Consider the following 22,670-nt stretch of genomic DNA (forward strand, 5'->3'; position numbering starts at 1 on the left):
CCAGAAAAAGGCTGAGAAGTGCGAAGGGGAGAAAGAACACATTTTAAATCTTGAAGCTGTCATCAGTGCAGTACTTTTCATAAACAGGACACTTTGAAGTAGGAGATGTATATTTGTACAAGTTTATACAACACCTAGGAAAGTAGGCCTTTAATTTTCAGTGAGGACTCTGAACTATTACGTTAAAATTATTTAAAAATATTATAGTTGTGTCTCCATCTCTGTGTACTTTTTCTTTAAATCTCTAGGGAACACTGCTGTTTATCACACCCAGTAACTGCTTAATGTTGGTGTCAGAGGGGGCTGCAGGGCCACAGACTCATTCTGTCTCCTCTTATGGATAATTTACTGCTGTGTTTTCTCATTCAGACTTTCTTTTACCAGAAAAGGGGGCACAGGGGAAACTTCCTTATCTGTAAAGAATGAATTTGTCTACATGAAAGCACAGTCTCCAGAAGGGTAAGAAGCCCTGTTTAAAGTCACAGAGGAGTATTCATACCATCAAAATGGGTGTCTGGAAGTCAAGCACAATCTCCTTCTATAATGAGCATAGTTCATTACACATTTAAAAAAGATGAGTACTTTGGATTTCAGCTGTAAAAACTACGTATGTTTACTGTCTCTCCCTCTCATTGTCCCTTTTCTTCCTACCACTTTCCTCTAGATGGTGGATTTGGAGGGTTCTTGATCATGTTTGTAAAAGCTACACAAAAGGTGCCCAGTGAGGCCGCACCAGGGAGACTTTGGGCTTTTGGCATACAAGGACAGCTGTGGCAGAGTTCACAACATTACAGAAGGGATGAGGTGGAAAGGCATCTCTGAAGATTGTCTGGTCCACACCCTTTGCTCAGACCAGGGTTACCCAGAGGAGGATGTCCCATGAGGTTTGGAATATCTCCAAGGACAGACTCTTCAGCCTCTCTGGGCAATCTGTGTCAGTGCTCCTTTACAAGTAGAATTATTGAATCCATACTCATACAACTATTAAATGTATTCAAATTAGATAAAACAACACATGTAACATGCCTATATTACACTTTCTACAAGCTCTATCTTAAATTAAAAAACAAAAAGAAAGAAAAAGAAAAAAAACACATTAGTTCTTGAGAAAAGCAGCAATTTTAGAGCACTGTTATATACAATGCAACAAAACAACACCCCAAGAAAGAAAAGAGACATGCTTGATTTAAAGAAGACAAACAAGGAAGTACAAGTCCTTTGTTGGGGATTCATTTGAAAAGTGTACTCTAAAGGATAAGCAGATGCATTAGCACTGGCATAAAAACAATTTTATGTAAAACTCATAAAAACTGCTTTTGTCACAAAATTAGCTGCCTTCAAAAATTGTTTGTTATATTTCCCATAGGTGAAGTAATGCTTGAAGCTACTATTTGGACATAATTTCTGTAATAAAAAAAGGCTTCTGTTATTCAAATAAATATTTGGATTCTGATTTTCATTCTTTACTACCCTATGGTAGTTTTTTGGTAGCCTTTGAAAGACAATATTCTACATTTAAAATAAATTTAAAATCAGTTCATACTACCTAAGGCTCATAGCAAAGATTCTGTAGAATGAGAATAGAAGTATAAATGCGTGTGGCAAAGATTTTTCTCTGGCAAAAATTTTTAGCTGTATACAGAATATAAAGGAATACAATTGAGACAGTACATGCACAGCATCAGAGACTTGGGTTGCAAGGCAAAGGATCCAGGGTTTTCCTTTGTTATTCTGTTGGTCATATGTGTAACAATCAAGACAATCTTTCCCTCTGGAGGTAAGAAGGAGAGAAATGTAAAATGGAGAGGATGAAGCCAGGATTCCCTTGTAAGGCCTTGAGCTCTGAGGGAGAATAAAATAGAGATAATACAATGTCATTGACTATTTTTTTAGTTTTATATATTATTTATTGTCCATGTTTCTCATACAAAGGTTTTACATAGAGTGCACATTACAGATTCCCTATAGGCTTCATTAAACTCCTTAGTTGTTTGAGCTATGACCCTGTTAAACTGAGATGTTTAAGTCAAGCCTAGCTCCAACATTCTTAATTTTTCTCTTTTCTTCTGATCAATTTACTGTGGGGTCTTTTTTTATAACTAAAAACTATGATCACAGCACTGATTGGCTATGTTCTATCAAAGCAAGTAGGGTGAACTCTCTGGGAAATGAACATATCCATTGCCTACTTATTTTTATCATGGTTGGTATGTATGCAAGGGTTCCAAGGATACATTCATATACTTGGGTACTTGTGCATATATCTATACACGTGTATATATAATGTTATCTTAAAATGTTAAAATTTTTCTGTCAGTTTTTTATAGTCCGGGGCAGATTATTCCAAGTCACACATCAGCAATGCTGTCAGTTTTTTATAGTCCGGGGCAGATTATTCCAAGTCACACATCAGCAATGCTCTTGCAGTGTTAGCCACTGTTATTTCCCATGAGTTGTTTGAAAGCACAAAGGTGTGCCTACAAAGCCCTTCAGCTGCACATCCCTAGGGATTATAGATACTATATATGCATATACATGCTAAATATATCTCTATTCGAAGCACATGTGTTTGCATATACTTGTATATATGTACAGTGGAATGAGAACATTGTTGCCTCAGATGGCTATATTCTATAGTAAAAATTAACTCTTTTGCAACCTCTCTTTTTGTTAATTACTGAATGTGCAGATTTGACAGATGATATAGTTTATAGACTATTTCTAAATTAGAGAATTTCTAGACTTCTAGTTTAATTTACTTGTGCTTCGTGTTACCTGTATTGTATTGGCATAGAACACTAGAATGGGACTAATATGGATTAAATAAAACCACATTAAATTTAATAAAATAAAAACATATACACTCTTTGTACCACAAATAATTAGTCAGTGAAACTGCTTGACACAAGATACTGTGCATAATTGCCTAATAGGATATATATGACTCATTGCAATATCATGCATAATTGCATTAGCCAAGCTGGAAATGTAGAATGGATACCAATACTCATGACGTAGGATAAAATATAAAATGTAAGCTTACTCATTTAACAGAGTAGAAAGAAACATTCCCCAAAGACATGTGATTGCATGATTATCAATTATGTATTTGGGTAGGCATAGATTTTAAGTCCAGGAGGAATTGTTCTGATAATGTCATCCGATTATTGGATTAGTCTATATTTGTACTCCACTAGTTTAAATAGTCTAAAGATTCTGCTGATGATCCAAAGATGAGGTACAGAGATACTTCAAGTTGATGTAAAATTAAAATACCTTCTATGCAAAATTATTCATAATTGACAGCAGATGCTACAGAGAAATAGTTACCATATAGGCATAAATTCTGAATTTATGCAAGTTATATATATATTCTTGTGATTTGTCATCTCCAAGGGAGTATAAAATTTTATGGTCTCATGCTGTATAAAAAATTTTTGGAGATATTCTTTAGCACTTGGGCTTTATCTGTGTCTGTTGTTTGATTTGAGCCTGATTCTTATTTTCCTTTCCATCTTTTACCAGCTTTACTTCTTCTAATTTTCATTTTGTCCATTTATTCTTTTGTGTCTGCTTTATATCATCTTCTGTTGATTTGTTTCTACATAATTATTTTTATCTATTCATCTATTCCTTATTCTATGACTCAAGAATTACTTCATTGCCAAAACCTTTCTTTACAATCATTTTCAAAGAGCACTCTGATCCTCTGGTCCTTGAGCTTCACCCTGTGTCTCTTTGCTGTGCTTTTTCCTACATTTACATTTCTCCACCTGTGGGATCATTAGCTTTCTCTCTGCCTCCATTTCACCAGCTCAGCAATTATCTTTGTATTTTTTGAGTTCTGCATGTATAGTCAGTGAATCAATAACTGCTGGATTCTCATATGCAGAAGACTGAATTATTTTCTAAAATTCAAATCAAGCAAAGCTTTCTATCTCCCCTCCCTCTACCTCTACTCTTCACAGACCACAGGGCTTCTAGTGCTGCTCTCCATCTCATTTTTGAGACTCTTTTTTCCCCCTGATCCCTCTTCTCTCTCTAACCGCACTAATAGGGTGCTCTGATTTTTTGCCTACTAGACCATTACCCCAAGTAATTCTGTCACAGGAAAGATTTTAGTATTATTTTTATCTAGGACAGGAACATTCATGGTATTAGAATGGTGTGAGAAGTCAGGTGTCTGGGCACAGCACCCGTTGGTGCAAAGACAAGAGGCAGCACGAACATGAGAGCGTGGAGATGAAAGGCTCTCTCTTGCTCTTGGAGCTAGCAAACCCTTTGATCATGGACCAGTTGTAGCAAGGAGAGACAGCATCAAATGCCCTTGATGATAGATTTTAAGATGTGGGTGGATAACGAACATCTGCCTTGATGCTTAGATCTGACCATAGGTCAATTTGATATTCATTTTATATCACATCCACCTAAGATAAGATATTCATCCCTCTCTTTCAATATTTTCTTTTACACTGTCTCTACTGAGATTTCTTTTTCCTCTTTCTCTCTTACAGTCCATTTTTCCTGTTGCTTTATCAATTTTCTTATTTTCTTTTCTTTTACCTGATTCAGGATATATTTTCATGTCTTCTGTGATATTTTATTTTAGTCTCTAATTTACCTCTATCTTTCTTACAGTATTGACATGTGGTAATTGCTGAATTTGTTCCAGTGTCATGTAGTGTAAAAGGTTCCTCTTTAAATTACAGAAGTATGATTCTGATCTCATGTTGCTTAAAACCAATTCAGCTGATAATCTGAAAGGTATTTCTTTTGATTTATTGTTAGTACAATGAGGTCAAGCCCTTTGAACACAGTATACCTGAAGCGTTTCATTTTCTGTTTCAAATGCTCTTAAAACAGATTAAATAATATGATAGACTCTGCTAACTCTTACGATATTTTACAAGGGAAGACAAAGTTTGACAATTTATTCTTTCGGGGACAATTTATTCTGTTGGGAGAATCAAGATTAATTTTAATTCCTAGACATAAGTGATCAAAATACCAATATTTATTTATCTATCACTTCAGACTTTTTCCAATACAAAGACTTTGCTGTCACAGGAATAGCAGTAGTTAGTGTTCTGTTCTACTATTTTTACGACAAGAGCAGCAACTATAACACTGAAAACCTTGTATTTCAGTTCCCTTATCCACTTGCAAGTCAACTGTTTTGATCATCTTTATGCTTGATCTAACATATACTCAAAAACTTCAATCTTCTCCTGTGGCAAAGATTATTTGTTCACAAGGTGTTAGCCGTGGGGTTCAGGCTTTGAACATTCCCTCTTTTATTCCTTAAGAATGTTTTTTACGGTTTACTGTCAGATTTATCTTGAAAGTCTTCCACAGTGGCTAGGTCTATTTAATATTTTGTCTTCAAAACTCAGTCCATTCTCTCCTTATGTGGAATGAGGGCTCTTCCACTTCCAGTGATAAATAGACGCGTCTTTGTTGTATTAGCAGCGTCCTCAACTTAACTGCCCAGTCAAAAGTTCTTTAATACACCAAATTCTCTTCTTTGGAAGATACCTGTATTTCTTCAGCAAGCCTTAGATTTTTTTATCTAACTGTAGATTAAAAAAAACCCTTTATATCTTTGCAATTAATATCTTTTAACTGATATATTGCTCAATAAAAAACGGTCATTTAGAACTGGCAACAGGTTTGAGATGGCTGATCCCCAAATTCTTAGGCATATTAAAAAAATGTTTTGCAAAAAGTTCTGCAAGAGAAGCTAATGAGTTTCAGATAGCCTTTGATTGAAACAAGATTACTCTGTATGCACAATATTTGAATGGATGTGGAGCTACTTCCAAAGATCTCTAGTGACTGTGAAGAAACATCTGAACTTATTTGCTATAGCTGTAGATTTTATAGATTATGTTTATAAGGAGTTCTTAAATAGCATAATGAGTTTCATTTTATGAAGATGATGATATTATTACATATTAAATGCAGTGTGTTAGTGATAGGGACAAAGTTGGGATTAGGAAATGGAGGTTCACAATATCAGAATGCAAAGTCAGAGTGTGAACAGAGTCAAGGACTCTTCTCCTGTCTGTTACACAAAATATGTAAAAATTCTGTGCCTCAAACTGAGTCTTCAGTAGATGACTTCTTGGAAATCGGAGTCTGCTCAACCCAGTGAATGGCTAAAGGAGAAATCTGAATAATGAGCTTGAATACTGTGTACTCAGGCATAAGATTTATTTTCCCCTGTATTTGCAAAAAGATCAATTAAAGATTTTTAATTTTTTTTTTTTATTTAGAGAACTTTGAAAAGGCATTGAAAACAGGAAATAGTGGGAAATAAACTAATAGGTTTTCATCCAAAATAACCTATGTGTATTGAATGGGTATATAGTTAAACTGAGATTACGGTATATTTATTACATTATAGTCAAAATCCCTTGCCATTTCAAATTACTAAGTAAAAGAGCAAACCAGAGAAAGTAAGCTTCAAGAGTACTCAAGTTTGTCTAGTTGTCTCAGAGCAGCAGAATTCACTTCCTACAGCAACCAGTAGTGCAGCTACTAACTGTGCTTGCACAAAGGTGTTGTGGTTTGATTTAGAACCAATCACTATGACTTTTAGATAACTGGAAACCACACAGCTTAATTCCCAATCTATCCATCTTGCCATTGTTGGTGTATTTGGTGATTGAAGTCTTTCTACCAGCCACAAAGGCTAGAAGCCTTAGAAATATCCATCTGTAGCACAAAAGAGAGCCTGAGGGAACCATGGAGCTGTCTGGTTTGACCACTGAACAGTGTGTCATATTTTTAAAATAAAAAAATTAAATCAATAAAGTTCCCTTATATCAGATGTCCTGTTGTGAGAAATGTGTAACTTCCTGCTTACAAAGAAGCTGTACTGCAGAAATCCCCCCTACCACCACCTGTATTTCAAAAATAATGCTGAGAAAAATTCAGAAAATACATTTTTTATACATAATGTACAATTGCAGAAATGTCAGAAAGGGAAAAAAGAAGGTCCACCAAACCCTAATAAAACCTGACTTCTCATACGTACAGAACAAATAATAAAAATTAGCTTTCTCATGCTACTATAAATGAGAAGGCTTTATGGAAAGAATAAAATTGACAGAGCATGACAATGCTTCTTCGAATAATGTGCTTTTAAAAAAATCTCACTACAGATAATGTACTAGGTTGTCTGTCTGATGTTATAACAGTTTTCAAGATCTTACTGAAACAAAAAGCAGTGTATAAATATTTCCAAAAAATTTTACTGATAAATAGGCAGCCTTAACTGACAATGTACTTATATTATTCATGAAAGTGAGGAATTTCACCACAAATTTAGACTACAATTCAGACTTCTTATATAAGCAGTTGCTAAACTACTGTTACAGATTTTTGTGATAACTAACTATTAAAGCACCACTATTTATACTGCAGTGTTTACTTTAAAGTCAAGCAAGTAAAAAAATGAATAAGATATTACAGAGAGATTTGACAATTTAGGAAATAATACAATTTTTGATTTCCTAATCAAAACTACTTCTGTTACCATCATGAACAAACCAGCAATTAAGGCATGACAATAACAGTCAAGACTTAATAAGTTATCAGGAATGGGAACATTAATAATTATAAATTCCAAAGTCAACTACAACTGCATTGGTTCAACAGGAAACCCAGGATTAAACGCAGGTAGTATAAGTTAAAGGAGTCTTTCTAAATGTCTTATAAATAACTCAAGTCTTAAAAGAAGGATGCGTGCAAACCATGGTTTTTTTTTCTCTAATTTCTTAGCTTTTCTAAATTGCACTAGGAATCACATATTATTTGTAGAAGTAGTGCTATGGCAACAGTAAAGATCAAAGCATGTGAGGAGGGCAACATTTCTGAAGCAAATTATACCTCCTGTAGCAAACATGAAAGAGAGGGAAAAAAAATCCAGAAAAAAAAAATCCAGAAAAAAACTCCACTGTGGCTAGTAGTTTCTTCATTAAATTCCGGCATGTCTCTCAAAGATCTGAATTCTTGTTTCAGCCAACCTAAAAGATATATGTTCTTTCCTTACAAATCTTGCTCCTCCATTTTTGTTTAATTCATAGAGATTTTTTCTTGTTTCCTTACCCACATTTTATTGTATGGAAGAATTCTGAAAAGCAACTGTAAAATTGATGGTAGTGCTAATTATATGCTTCATTGTGCAAAATGGCAGAAAAGTCACATGAATTTAAAGATTGACAGATGAACAACACTTTTTCAAGGAAAAAAATACTTAACTAGTCAAATCACCCTGAAATTCTAAGGTAATTTTTCAGTTTAAATACAGAAGATAATTCATGGATAGTATTCTAATTATTTATTTTATTCAAGTGTTTTTATTGTAATATAATTGTATTATGTTTTATTAGATCCCTTGAAACTCATCAAGCTCTTGATTATGTTGTATACCTGTGCTATGAATATATGAGAAAAGAAAGAGATCTCTGCGTCTCACTGGAGAAACATCTCTATCTTTTCTCCCTAATCCTTTCCTCATATTTAGTAATCTGAAAAGATCAGATGATCACTCCATCTTAATGTCTGAGCCTAACCTTTAGACTGGGAACATTTCATCTGGAAAACTGACATTATGGATATTTAACATTCCATGAAACTTTCCCTCACAGATCACAGAAAACATAAAGTGCTTGTTAGCTTCCAGAAAGGATGAAGAGAAATAAATGCAACTGTGTATGGATTTTGCATTTGACTGGAAGTCTGACATCAAGGTATGTCATCCTGTAAAGAAACTTTCACAACCCTCTTTTATTTCTGCCTGCTCTCAGAATTGCATACTGTCCTTCTAGGCAGCAGACTGCGTGGGATAAGCAATACTGTCTACAATTCAAGCAACAATTAGGACAGGTCCGTGCTCCTGATGGTACATAAGCATGTTACAACAGAGGCACAAGGACATGAGAAGACCCTTTGGAGGGTCCTACCACTCAAAAGAGCAAGACTCACGTCATTTACTGGCAGGAATTCCTAGCCTGAACTGTTCCTCCCAAACTGTGCCCAGATGGCTCAGGTCAAATCTCGGGAGGAGAATGTGCTGAGGCGGACGTGCAAGTTCATGCACTGAGAGCATCTTTCCTTCTCCTTGACTGGTTTCCTAGAATAGCCCCAGATTCGCATATCTCAGCCCCCTAATATTTTCTTCATATCATAATTAATTGAAAATAAAATTACAGATTGTTGCTTGCATGATACACTTTCCCTACCTTATGTCAGCATTCAAAACAATTTTTCTGGACTAGATGCTTCATTAATTTTGCCCTTGGTAAATAGGTGAGTATGGAGTAATCAAGCAGTAAATATAATGATCAGTATGTAATTATTGTCCTTTTAAAATACAATTCCTAGACAAACTAAAGTAGCAAACCAGAGAAATTAATAAATTGGGAAAAAAAATTATACAAGCAGTATTTACTTAACCAGAATAAATCTTCATTTTATTACTCATTGTTAGTGAAATCCATTCTCATGGCTTATTTATCTATCTTCTTTTCTCTTTCATTTTCTGTCTTTGTTCAGTACTCAACATGTAGGCACATGTATAGACATTTTCCTTATCTTTTTTTTATTAATTTCCTAAGAATTCCTAACATTTGAACTTTTGACAACTACTGGAAATAAAGAGGACTTGCTTAAAGGTCTTAAATCAGGTTTTACTGTAAGACCATTACATCTCATATGCAGAGAAAATGGGAAGGGTATATGTTGATATGGAGAGGTGCACATCTTAGTTTAAAACTTTCCTTTTCAGCTGTCAAATGTAAATACATAGAGGAAATTAATCAGCAAAATGAAATCTGCTTTTTCTCTAGTCTAAAGAAAGAAAAAAAATCATGCTTAGTTTCAGTTTAATCAATTTAATTATTTTTTCTGGAAATACATTAATTTTGTAATATAGCATACAAACTATTTTGAAAAAAGCTAAGAAGAAAAGAATAAATCAAATAATTATTTAGAACCTGACATCTATTTTGTACTTGGGTATTGGAAACTTAACACCAAAGGAAAATTCTACTATCTAGCTTCAGATTTATTATCTAAATGAAGTATTCAGAGAAAAAAAAAAGAGAACATATAACAGTTTAAAACAAAAAAAACCTCCAAATAAGGAGAAACTTTCTACTAAATATGTGTCTATCAAGGAAGAATCAGAAATTAAGGATTTATATTTAATGTATTTGAAAAATCTAATTCACATGAGATTTATGAACTTCCCATGCCAGGTCTTTTCCAGTTGAGTCAGTTCTCAGAATATGGTGATGGAAAACCTTTGGACTACCATCTTCTACAACTGCTGGCTCCAGAAAGAAGAACTGGCAGAATAATCAGAACATAAATGACTTTTCTACTTCAAAACTAGTACTAAATCAGGAGCAACTCCAGGCTGCTGGGTTCAGGCCTCCATTACCTAAAGCAACCACATAATACAAAGCTGTTGCTTTTAGGTACAAGTTGATATTGAGTAGCTGTCCCATTTCAGGCATCCAACCAAATGGACTTTGAAGTCTGCATTAGTATAGCTTTTAAATTTATGATTTCCAAGGTTTCTCTTATAACCATCCAATATGGTTATAAGTACTGTATGTTATTCCAAATGCATGGATTTCTACATCAGCACAAGTGAGAAACACTATTGAAGAGTATTCCCTCTTTTTCTAGCACAGTTTAACTTGTAGAATGTAAGGATCAAGATCTAACTGCAAACACTGGAACAGTTTTTGCCCCACAGGGCTCTATATGCTTATTATTGGATTTCTCACCATTAAGGAGAGCATTGCTTGCTTTCAGTGAGTTTGTGTCAACATAGGTCCCACTCATTTCTACAGTGTAAAAAGAACTTTCAGATTTTAGCAATGCATAATGAATATCCTGTTAACTGTGTCTCCCTCTGTCTCATCTGTGTCTTCAATGGGAACACACTAGCTAGAAGTGTTATGTACGTCAGGAAGAAATAAAAGAAATCTGTGCAAAAAAATCTGTAAGCTTTCTACATAAAGCAATTATTTATTATCCCATTAAAATATGTAAATAAATAATTCCTAATCAAAATAAGCCCTAAGTCAAGACTTCCCATTAAAACAAACCATCCCATACATTTTTGATTGGGGAAAGAAAAATGTTTCAGACAAGAATTTTTCTTTCTATCTCTGCAGTGTTTATCACGCTGCCCAAAACTATTGGCATCCCAATTCCTTTGTGTTTCCCTAGTGAGTATATAATGATTTCACATAAACAGTTCATCTTCCTTACAGCTACTGATAAAATTCTAAAATTCCTTTTCATTTAGCTGTCAGCTAAAAGTATTTATCCAACTCCTGGTTTTAAAGGTTGCATAATCCCTTAAGAATAACAGTAGTATAGGCACCTGGGTCACACCAATTTTTAAGCCAGAGGTTCTTCTAGGCAAATATGCTTTTCATTGCTTCTTGATCTCCTGCAAAGTCAGCTAAGCTTCCATGTGGATTGTTCCTCAGGGTAAGATTAAAAAGAACAGAAAATATGCTTTAGTTTAAAGCTGTTGATTCTGCTGGAACTCTACAGTACTGAGTAAATTGTGCATTGAGGGGAAAAAACCAAACAGTTGCATGGAGGAAAGAAAATATACTAACTTAGCCAGTAATGACAATTATCTGTTCAGAAATTACATTTGTATTCAGTACATACTTTTTCCTTATTACTTCTCTTTTGCGTTATTGTTGGCCTAACCTCTTACACTGTCTTTATTTATAAAAGCACACAAACCAGAGTTTCATTTCTGGCAAAGAAGTCAGGAACTTGGGTCAAAGCATTTCTTCTGTCCTGTGCTGAAGCCAACTAAACTAACTTGCTTGTGATGGCACTGTACCACAGTAAGCCAGGGGCTTCACAGGTCGTTTAATGTAGTTTTGGTGTAACACTTCTCAATAATGAATATTTCATTACTTCTCATGCTTATGTGACAAAGAAGGAAATCAGTATTACTACACAATTTTTTTTGTTACTATTATTTGATGAGATGGCTGTCATTTACAGAGAAAAACTGGTATGCCTTCATTAAGAGACAGGAGAAAGTACTTTCAGTGTGAGTTATAACAATTCTTTGCTTAATGGGCAAACATGATTGAAAATCTTCCACAGATTATTTATTAGCACATGTGAATATTACATATTATAGCTAGCTAGACAAATTAAATATCCTCTTTCTTTATTTCCAGTCTGAGAAGATCTACTGAACATTTTGATATTTCAGTCAAGGATAACAGAAAATGTGAGTGCTCATTAACAGATTTCAACCTTTATAACAGAAAAGAAAAAATGTAAACAGATTTTTATATATATTATTGGATACAAATATGTCACCTGGGTCACTGCTCTGTTTTTTATGCCATTTCTGTGCTAAGATGAGAGGGAGTATGGATGCATGGACAAATATAACTGACAGTCAGAAGAGATACGTTTTGTGTTTTTCTCCACCACAGGAATCCTGGAAGCTCCTTTAAAGGCCATCTGACACATTTGTGTCAAAACCTTTTCCAGCTACAGTGTGATTTTTGCCCTTAAAACAAGTGTCAGGCTTGTGGTGGAGTCTATTACAAGTGCAGATATTGAGGATAGATGTGATGAAAGACCTGTTCATAAAGACACTCTGTCTAACAAGATTTCATGCAGTTCTGTGTAGGACAGATGCACAAGGAAAAGTAACCACAGATGGGCAGTCTTTGCACCAGAGATGGGCATTTTTGGTGTGAGTTTGATTTTGAGCATGAGGCAAAGCACTAAGTGTGCTTGACACCCTCAGTACCAGGGCACATGGTGCCTGGGGAAAGGACGAAGCTTATGGTGCTGACTTTTGGGAGCAGCATGAGCCAGGTGGACTCAGATTGCCCATGGATCAACACTACTGAGGGTTCATGCTTAGGGTCCATATCCTGCACAGCCAGGGTTATTGAACACCTTCAAATGGGCTCCAACCCCCTGGGGAATCTCCATTGGGAGCATCCATTAGCAAGACAGAGAAATTCCTGAGCATATTTATACCTCTGTGGATAGTAAACCCATTCCTCAGTGGTGAGTGATGGGGTAATGTCTTCATGGGACCACTGACAGGAACTCCTCATTTTAAACACTTGAAAGAAAGAAGGAATTGTTGGTTCCTATCCCAAATGCAATAACCAAGTGTTTACAGCACTGACAAAACATGACTGACCTCCACACATGCCCTAATCACTAGGCCATAATGAAATAATATAGCCAACCACCATCATTCTTTTTAAAACTACCAGTGAAAGAAAAAAAGGAAAGAAAGGGAAAGAAGGTTTGGGAAGGGAAGGGAAGGTTTGGTGAGGGAGGGTTTGGGAAGGTTTGAAGGGAAGGAAGGAAGGGAGGGAAGAAAAGAAGGAAAGAAGGAGAGAAAGAAAGAAGGAGAGAGAGAGAAAGAGAGAAAGAAAGAGAAAGGAAAGAAAGAAAAAGAAAAGAAAGAAGGAAAGAAAAAGAAAAAAGAAAAGAAAGAAAGAAAAATAGAAAGAGAGAGAAAGAAAGAAAGAAGGAAAGAGAGAGAAAGAAAGAAAGAAAGAAAAAGAAAGAAAGAAAGAAGGAAAAAGAAAAAGAGGGAAAGAAAGAAAGGAAGAATGAAAGGAAGAAAGGAAGAAAGAAATAAAGAAAGGAAAAAAGAAAGAAAGGACACAAGCAAGAAAGAAAGAAGCAAAGAAAGAAGGAAAGAAGGAAAGAGAAAAAAAAGAAAGAAAGACAGAAACTTACTTCTTAGGGACATTAAGGACATGGGAAGAAGATGTAAGTATGTAAACTTGTAGGTTGTTGGTTTATATTCACTGTCTCAGACAGTAGTTTTCACTCCAGGTAAGAATTCAGAGTAAAATAATAATACAGATGAACTTGGTATCCCAAGCAAAATAATTCTTGGAATTGAAATGATTAAAACATTGGACCTGTAATGTCTAAGACAGTTCTTGAAGACAGAATTTCTTTGCCACCAATGAATTTCCTGAGTAGTAACAGTATCAGCAATAGTTTCAGTATTTACATAGGCACTGTCCATTGTAGATGGTGGTGATTTATTATGTAATATAATTAGTGTCACCTTGTGCTGCACAAGGTAGTATTGAAGTCAACAAGTCATAACATTCACTGATACAACATTGGTGTATTACTTTAACACTCTAGAAAGGTAAAGATAAGACAGCGAGGGTGACTGATTTCATAAAGAGTAGTTTGCAATGAAAAAAACTGCTTGTAGTCTAGAAAGCACATCAAATGGAGCCTAATTCAGACGTGTTTGTGCTTTCATCTCTTCACTCTGTTTGCCTTTCGGCAACACTAGTTTTACTAGATACCAAAACTCATTCCATGCTTGATACAGAAACGCTCCAAACAAATAGAAGTGTAATTTCCTGTATTTTGTTCGATAATCTCAACAAACCCACAAGTGTTACATCTCAGTGACAACCCATAAGAACTAAAGCACAATGCAAGCTCTGTTTAAAGTATCTCATGTCTGACAAATGAGTGGGAGGAAATTCAGCTAAGTACTTCCTAGTTCCTAGATCTGGCTGTGTGCCCAGGTTAAGTCTCTCTTACTGGCTATTCCTGTTGCTGCTGACTTCCCTGTATGTTATTGCTTAGACATACACTGAATAGGAAATGCTGATACATCTTCATCTCATAGGCTAAGAACACTGTTTATGATCCTCTAAATCATGTCCTTTGGATGGATACACACAGGTTTTACTAATGCTTCTCAATAGCATTCTATGCCCTTCCTAGTGAATTTGGTGACCTTAAAGGAGTTGCATTTTCAGGAAATACTGAACATTTGTCGCAAGAGTATCTAACATTTTTGTAAAAATATAGATGCTCATAATTATCAGGTTTCTGCATAACAGCCTGAAAATGTCGTATTTTGTGCAGAATATTCTACAATTCTACAAAGAAGCATGCATTTCACACTAAATGAAAGTAAAAATTAAAAAAGGACAATAAAAGTATAAACTGTATATATTGCTCACTGTGGTAATACTATTGAGTAAGATGAAAATAAAATTGTAGTGTTTTTCATGATGTATTAAAGGAACAACACTAGCAGAAGGTTAATTAATAAGGAGATTTCAATAACAAACTCCATAACATAGTTCAGATTCAAGTATTGTGTTATCTTAATAGCAAAATTTAAAAGGTTTTTCTTTCACAACTGATTTACATAGCTTCATCTCTTATATTTCCCAACAGATTTCAAATTTTCTAGTTCACTGGCTAAGCCAAAATGACACATTACTTACTATATATTGCACCAACCAGAAAACATTAGTTGTCTATCTATCTAAATACCCAGGGTCTTTTAAATTTTCTTTGTTTGGGATTTACTTTTTTATTAAAAAAATCTACTTGCTCATTTATTAAACTTTTCCTTTTTTATAGTTTCTGTCTCTAAATTATTTGTTTTTTCTCCTCTCAGTGATTTGTTCCAGTGACAATTTTAGAAAGAGACATTTGTGATATAAATATATCAAATTTAAATGTAATCAATTTAAATGAATTTATATTAATTTAATATATTTTTATAATTTAAATCAATTATTTGTCTTTCATTTTCATAATTAAGACATTTTGAAGAAAGAGGTTTGCTTATGTGTGAACAAAAGAAGAGATGGAAGATGAACATAGATATAACCCAGAAATAAATGACCCGGTCTTCAAGTAGGCTCACTAGTTTGTCTTTCCTTTCCTTATCATGGAAACAACTGAGGTCTTGAAAACACTTTTGCTTTGAAGATATTAAAGATAGAACATGATAAATCCAAGAAGCATAGACTAACCATGAATATATTGAAGCTAACGTATAGAAGGTCAGTAATGATCAAAGGAGAGAAGCTCAAGGTAGGAAAAAATTCTGCACCTGTAGCTAGGAAATAAATGGAGAGCATTAACTGATTGGATCACTAGGTCCTCGAACATCTTTCTCTGTTAAATGGCTTCACTGGCATTTCAGTTAAGTGATCTGGGCAGATTGTCTGTGGTTGCTAAACACTGTAGTTTCCTTAAAGCTAAGACATCTCGTTCGGTGAAGATACTGTTGTCAGCCAGGCATGAGTAGTAGTGATGCAATCCGAGATGTTTTCTACAGTTACACCAATTTCTTGCCTGATGATAATCTTGATAGCTTGTTTCCTTCTGCTGTCAAAGACCTCAGTGACACAGTTTAAGCTCTTCTCTTCATTTGTTTCTGAAGTGTCTCCTTTTACTTGTGTCCCAGTCATGTCAACCTGCAAGAAGCTCTTTTTTTGAATAATAGATTAGAGATGTTCAGGAAATAGCTGCACTTCTTCATATTGATATTTCTTTATTCAATCTTTTCCCTTCTGCCCCCACCTTAAAAAAACCATCTTTTTGCGTATTCTCTCTGAGTAAATAAATAAGACTCATGTTTGTGCCAAGAAGGGTGGACATTGACATGCTTCATGGGAAATTCTTCAAGAAAAGCAACATAGAAAAGTCTGAGAATAGCCATCACTAGTAAAAGAATATCAGTAACAAATACACTTCAGGTATCTTGCTCTTTCTTAAATGCTTAGTGGAGGATAAGGCACACTAAAAGCTAAATATTAAGGCTGCAAATGAGAGCATAGTCAGAGGATGGGAGAGAACACTGGAGTTACACAGTAACTCAGTTTCCATGGGGCCTTGGACAATTCATCCTTAACTCATGCAACACAACCCAGCAACAGCCTCAATCACATGTTTACTCTGCCTCAGGGGTGCAGCAGACCTGAACTTGTGATGGAGTGGTTTGGGGTGACTTGTGTGGCAAGTGCTATGAAATAGGTCATAGAAAGGGTAACAGATCTCTTTTATGTGAAATTTAGGTACTGAGAATTACAGCTAAATGAAATTGAAGTACTGTCTTGAAATGAAGTACTTTTACTATTTCACAATGACTGGCTTAATCAACAACCTCTGGCATCTTACCTGAAAATCAGCCCTTTCTTTTACCTTACAATAGGAGAAGATTGAAATGAAATTACAGTCGTACTTTGTTTACAACTGAATTTCCTCATGAATGCCAAACAATTTTTGCAGTTCCAAAAATGAGTGGTCTGTATACACCTTTCCTTTAGCTGAATGCAGCCTATGGATGTCTCCAACACTAAGCTCTTTCTTTCTTGAAGGATTATTTCAGGTTGTATCAGTTTTCTGAAACATGGACAGATAAAATCTCCTTCTATGTATATTGTGACTGTTGTAGATTGAATATGGTGGCAATAGTATATTGCTAGTTATTCCTAAACTCAACTTTTGATTTGCAAAAACTTTCAGAATCTTCTGTGTGTCCTATGAGGACAGTAATTTTTGAGAGGCTGGAATCAAACTTAACCCAGACTTTCTCTGGTAACTGCAGTTATTGATTTCCTGGGTTTGCTTCCAGTTCTCCTTTGAGTAAGCAGCACCTACCTTTCAGAATGATGTAAATGGCCCTGATCCTCCAGTAGAATATTTTTGGGTTTATGTCATGTATTGGGCCTATGTATCTTAGGTTTCTCTGGTATAAGTGGGCAAAAACCATATGCTAAGAGAACAGCAGCAGTATTTATCTGAGCGTCCAACAGTATTTATACCTTATTTCTGGGAATGCATTTAGCATGTAAGTAAAATGTTCCATTAACTTCAAAATGAAAAGCTAATATTTCATTAATGATAGCAATATTCAGAGCATTTCCTGGAAGTAAGTTACTGACTCTTAATTCTTGTTGCCTATAATATAGATTAATTTAAAATTTAACTAATTTATCATCGAAGTCCAACAGACAGAGATTTGCCACTGAGGTACCTGAATATATTAAAAAAATTCCTAATTCTATACATATTAAAACACATGACCATGTTATAGGTCTTATAACTGATTCAAAGTGCCTTCCTAAGTAGCACCTGATCCAGACTACAGGTGGGTGATACTGTAATGATACTTGTAGTTGTACAATATGACTGTCTGCACAAGGATTGCATTTAATATTTATGGGAGAGGAGTAATACATATTCCATTCCAAAAATATGCTGCATATTTAGTCAAGGAAAACAGTACTTTTAAAAAGGTATTGTAAGGTTGCATTCATGATGCTTAAAATTTTTTCAGTATATATATTTATACATACTGCTTATAACAATAAGAGGCTATACCATTAAAATTTTATCATCAAGCTGAAGAATTTTATGACTGATCCAGTAAGAATAAGAACTGTAAATGATGCTTTTATGGCATGATTTTCCTGACTGTCACTAATAGGTATCAATTCAACGTTTAAAAAAGCATATTATGGATTTGTTCAGAAAGCATTTTTTACATATATAAGCTCTGATGTTTCCAAGAAGGCAATTCTTTTATCTCAGACATCCAACATCTAAGATACTATGGGGAGCATACCTAAGACATAAGTTATAGGTTACAAAGAAGCAGAATCAGAAACACAAATTACTGTAAAGGAAGGATAGTAATGAAAGCTATTGACTGGTTAAACAATGGGTTCATCTTGGACCTCAAGAAATAAGTGGGAAGTTTACAGAAAGCAGAAACTAGGCCAGATTTGAGGGGAAGATGATAAAGTAATAACACAATGGGACAAAATCAGAAGTACAAGGCACAAAAAAGCTAGCTAAGGATATAAAAAGTATACAAGAGAGGTAACATAAGTGATAAAAGGAAACATTGTGGGCAATGTATTTTGTAATATATGCTATAGGAAAATGTTATGCTGCAGTTAAACAGAGGGAAATTTTTTTGTAAATGGCATCAAGAATGTGAACAGATAGATGACATTCCTTGCCTCAATGTTTTCAAAGAATTAATGTCATCTGCAATCAGGTGACTAACACAAGTTCTGTTAATGACAAAAAGATGTTGCTTTAGCCTAGAATGAAGAAAGCTGAGGGTTTAGTGAACACCTATGGAAGCAATAGATTTTGAAATTATTTGATACAATAAACCTTAGCCTATATCATTTAAAGAGGTGACATAAGCAGTATGCTTTAGTGATTACTCTAAGGAGTTCTTGGAATATGGTGAGATACTAGATGACTGAGAAGAAACAAAATAAGACTTCTCTGGAACAAAGAGAAAAGTATGGTTTGCATAAACTGAACTATGAATAAACCACCTAACTTCAATTTCTCAGGAAAATTGTAGGAACAAATGAGTGCCATGCAGAAACAAAAATGATCAACAATCAACATGGATTTATTGAGAGCAAGTCACATCAAAGAAATCTAATTTCTTGCTATAATAGGGCAGAAGTAACAGATATCTATCATTTAGATGTTAATGTGATAGTATTTTATGGGAGATTGTCATAAGCAAGCTGGGGATATGTGATCTAGATAAAACTCTCGGAAGTTGGCTATGAAACCTGTAACTGATCTCAGTATCAAAGGGAAGAACATAGGGACTGACCTTCTGCAAGTGTCTACTACTGCCTGCTGTAGTTAAGCCAAATGAAAGTTTAAGAAAAAGGTTTAGTGGAGTAGAACTGATTTGGATCTTGATAAACTAGAAAAAAGGCATGAAAAAATAAGATTGAATTCGGTAAAGATAAAGTTTTCTATTTTGATATGAGAAATCAGTAGCATAACTACAAGCTATGAAATGTCTCACTTGGTAGCAGTGTTACAGAAAAAGTCCTTGAGGTAAAATAGATTACAACATGACTCTGACTCAAACAATGACATTTTTGGAAAGGGCATATAAATGGAGCAAAAGCACATATAAGATGTAGTCTAGCTATATCTTAAGGTCAATGTTCAACTTTAGACACCATGATTCATGAAAGATGTTGATCAATTGGGAAAAATCCAGTGAATGATCAAAGGTTTAGAAAACATCAAAACTAACAAAAAAATGTTACAGAGGGTTGTTTAAAATCTAGGAGAAATAAGGCTGTAGAGGCAAGTGACCGTAGCCCTTAGGAACATAAAATACTGCTGCAGAGAGGAAGGGAACAGTTTGTTCTTCATCATGCACAGAACAAGAAATAGTGTTATTAGCAAGAAATATTCAGTTTAGATGTCAGGAAAACCTTTCTAATGATAAAGATGGTAATGCACTAGAACAAATTCCTTTGGATCCTATAGAAATATTTGAAGTGCTTGAGAATAGGTTAAAAAAACAATAGTAAAGAGCACTTAAATATGGTCTGGCTAAAGAAAGGGGATGGAAAAGGATGACGCATTGTTCTTTTCCAGGACTATTTTTTAATGTTTCTGTGGACCTGCTAGAACAGAACACTGGCCATGGACCAAAATTATACATGGTTTTGTCAAGTACAACTGAATCCTGTAATGGATGTTTAATGCAAACAGCAGGGAGAAGGAGTATAAATGCTTGCCAAGCTCAGCAGAACTCCAGTTCAAGGTTGGGCTACTGCTGAGGTTATTGGGAAATGTGTTACAGGGGATGCTCCTGATTCTGAGACAGAAGTTTCCACCTCCTACCTGGGGAACTGGGTGGGCTGTCTCCTTTTTCTTTATTCTTTCTATAGTATTTCAGTGGTTGAATATAGAGTTACTGTATTAAAATCCCTTCCAGTTTTTGAGGTCAGTATCTATAAAGACCATCTGGTGATCTAAGCCACTTTATAATGCATATTCTAGAAATTCAACTGAAAAATACTAAATTTTTGGGACATAACCTTTTTCAGAAAAAAAATTTAATAAACTATAGCTAAAGAAGAAGGCATGATTCCTGAGTCCCTGCTGATGACTTCCTGTTAAGGATATACTTACTGTTCATGATATGCAGCAGATTCTATATTACTTGCTTCTACCATGAGGTAGAAGGTAGAAACCAGTGAGGTTTCCAGAAAGACCATCTCCATAGTCATTCCAAATAACTATTTTACAATATTTTAAGGGTTATAATTTTAGACTTTATAGAAAGCATAATTGGGGTGTCTAAGTTGAAGAATCAGAAGGACATCTTCTTACATGACACAAAGAACTGGCTAATGCTTGTTTCCTTCTTTCCTCGTGCCAGGAGTTGAAGAAAATTCACTTCTGAAAGAGCCTTGATATATGTCCAGCTTTGACAGTCCATCCCTGCTACCTAATGTATTATTAAGACTTTAATAACATATTGAATTCTTTCATAAGCCTTACCAGAATACCAGCTTTTCTCCATTTGCTTTCCTCAGGATCCAAGCTCTACCTTCCCACCTCAGCACAGCAATTTCTATCCTATCTCTTCAACTTGCTCAAAACTTATTACTGACCCAGATGTTTCTACTTTGAATATATTCTGAACAGTGTTGTAATGTACATAATTTCAGTCCTCTGTAAAAAAATTATGGCTACACTCCTGATCTTTGTTTATTTGGTATCTCCTACTGATATGCTGACTTCTGTGCATGGAATTTCAAGGGGGGAATCACTGGGAAGTGGCAAGTGCTACTTTATATAATTTTCATGTGCTTTCTTGCAGCACAGCAGAAAAGCTTATATGACCCACTGTCTACATGCCCACTCATTTATTACAGGTTACTTCATCTCTAGAATTTCTAGACTTGTTCTACTAAGGAAAGAAACCCAGATGGGACCCTCCCATCCCATATTTTTGTGCTTCTATTCTAAGTCTGTATTCTTGGCAGGCCATTGGTATTGAAGCCAGCTCTTAAATATTATGTTTGAAATTCAGGCTTAATTAAATCCCAGTTGTGGTTTTTGTATTGCAGTAAGGTTTTATTCAATTTGAAGTTGCATCCTCTAAGTGTGCTCCCAGGCCATTCTGTTTCATAAAGAGGGATTGTGGTGCTTCATGGAGGTGTGTGGGACAAGAGAACTAACTCATGAGCTGATGTGACACACAAAAGGAAGACAAGAGGTAACAGTGATAGAGTTTAGGCTACACACGTGTTACACACATACCCAAGGGAGAGATTTTAAGTTTTTCAAAGAGTGTTTAGATTCTGCTTGTGAGATAATTTAATATGGAATTTTATGCTTACATTATTCATACACTGAGTATATTGACTTTTTTGTGCTTAGAAGTCATTAACTATATTTTGTTACTTACAGTTTATGAGCCACTAGATGCAAAAAGGAAAAATTTTATGTGTAAAACTCAGTGGACGCAACCTTAATTCCACGTAAATGATTTTAACCTGCAGCATCAGCACAGGTGTAGATCATTGAATGTGTTTAGACAGAAAGCATTCCAGCTTATCTATTGGGATTGAATTTTCTAAAATCAGGAGCTGATGTGAAAACTCAAAATCTGGAGACAAAAGAAATACAGACAGCTGGGAATGAAATAACAGCTTGTGAACTGAGGGGCTGTAGAGAGATTCTCTTCAGCTTCTGCTAAAACAGGCACCTCAAGCTCAGCTCTGGATATGAGCTAAACCAAAACCAATTCTCCTAGCTAATCATAGTGGTTTGCAGCTCCACTAGCAGCTATGGTTAGTGTATAAGAGCTTTTTCATTTATTTGTTAACAATATTGGGGCCTTTTATATTGTAAGGACTTTGGATGTGTTTGAAAAAAACTCAACCTTAACCACAAGAAAGGATGCAGACTTACTTTGGATTATACCTAATGTAGAGAAAAGTCAGAGATAGAAGCAAAGTCAAACCCACTAATCTGGGAATCATCACCTC

The sequence above is a fragment of the Manacus candei genome, unplaced genomic scaffold (assembly GCF_025592945.1).
Source record: "Manacus candei isolate 608988 ecotype Guabito, Panama unplaced genomic scaffold, ASM2559294v1 h1tg000017l, whole genome shotgun sequence".
NCBI lineage: Eukaryota > Metazoa > Chordata > Aves > Passeriformes > Pipridae > Manacus > Manacus candei.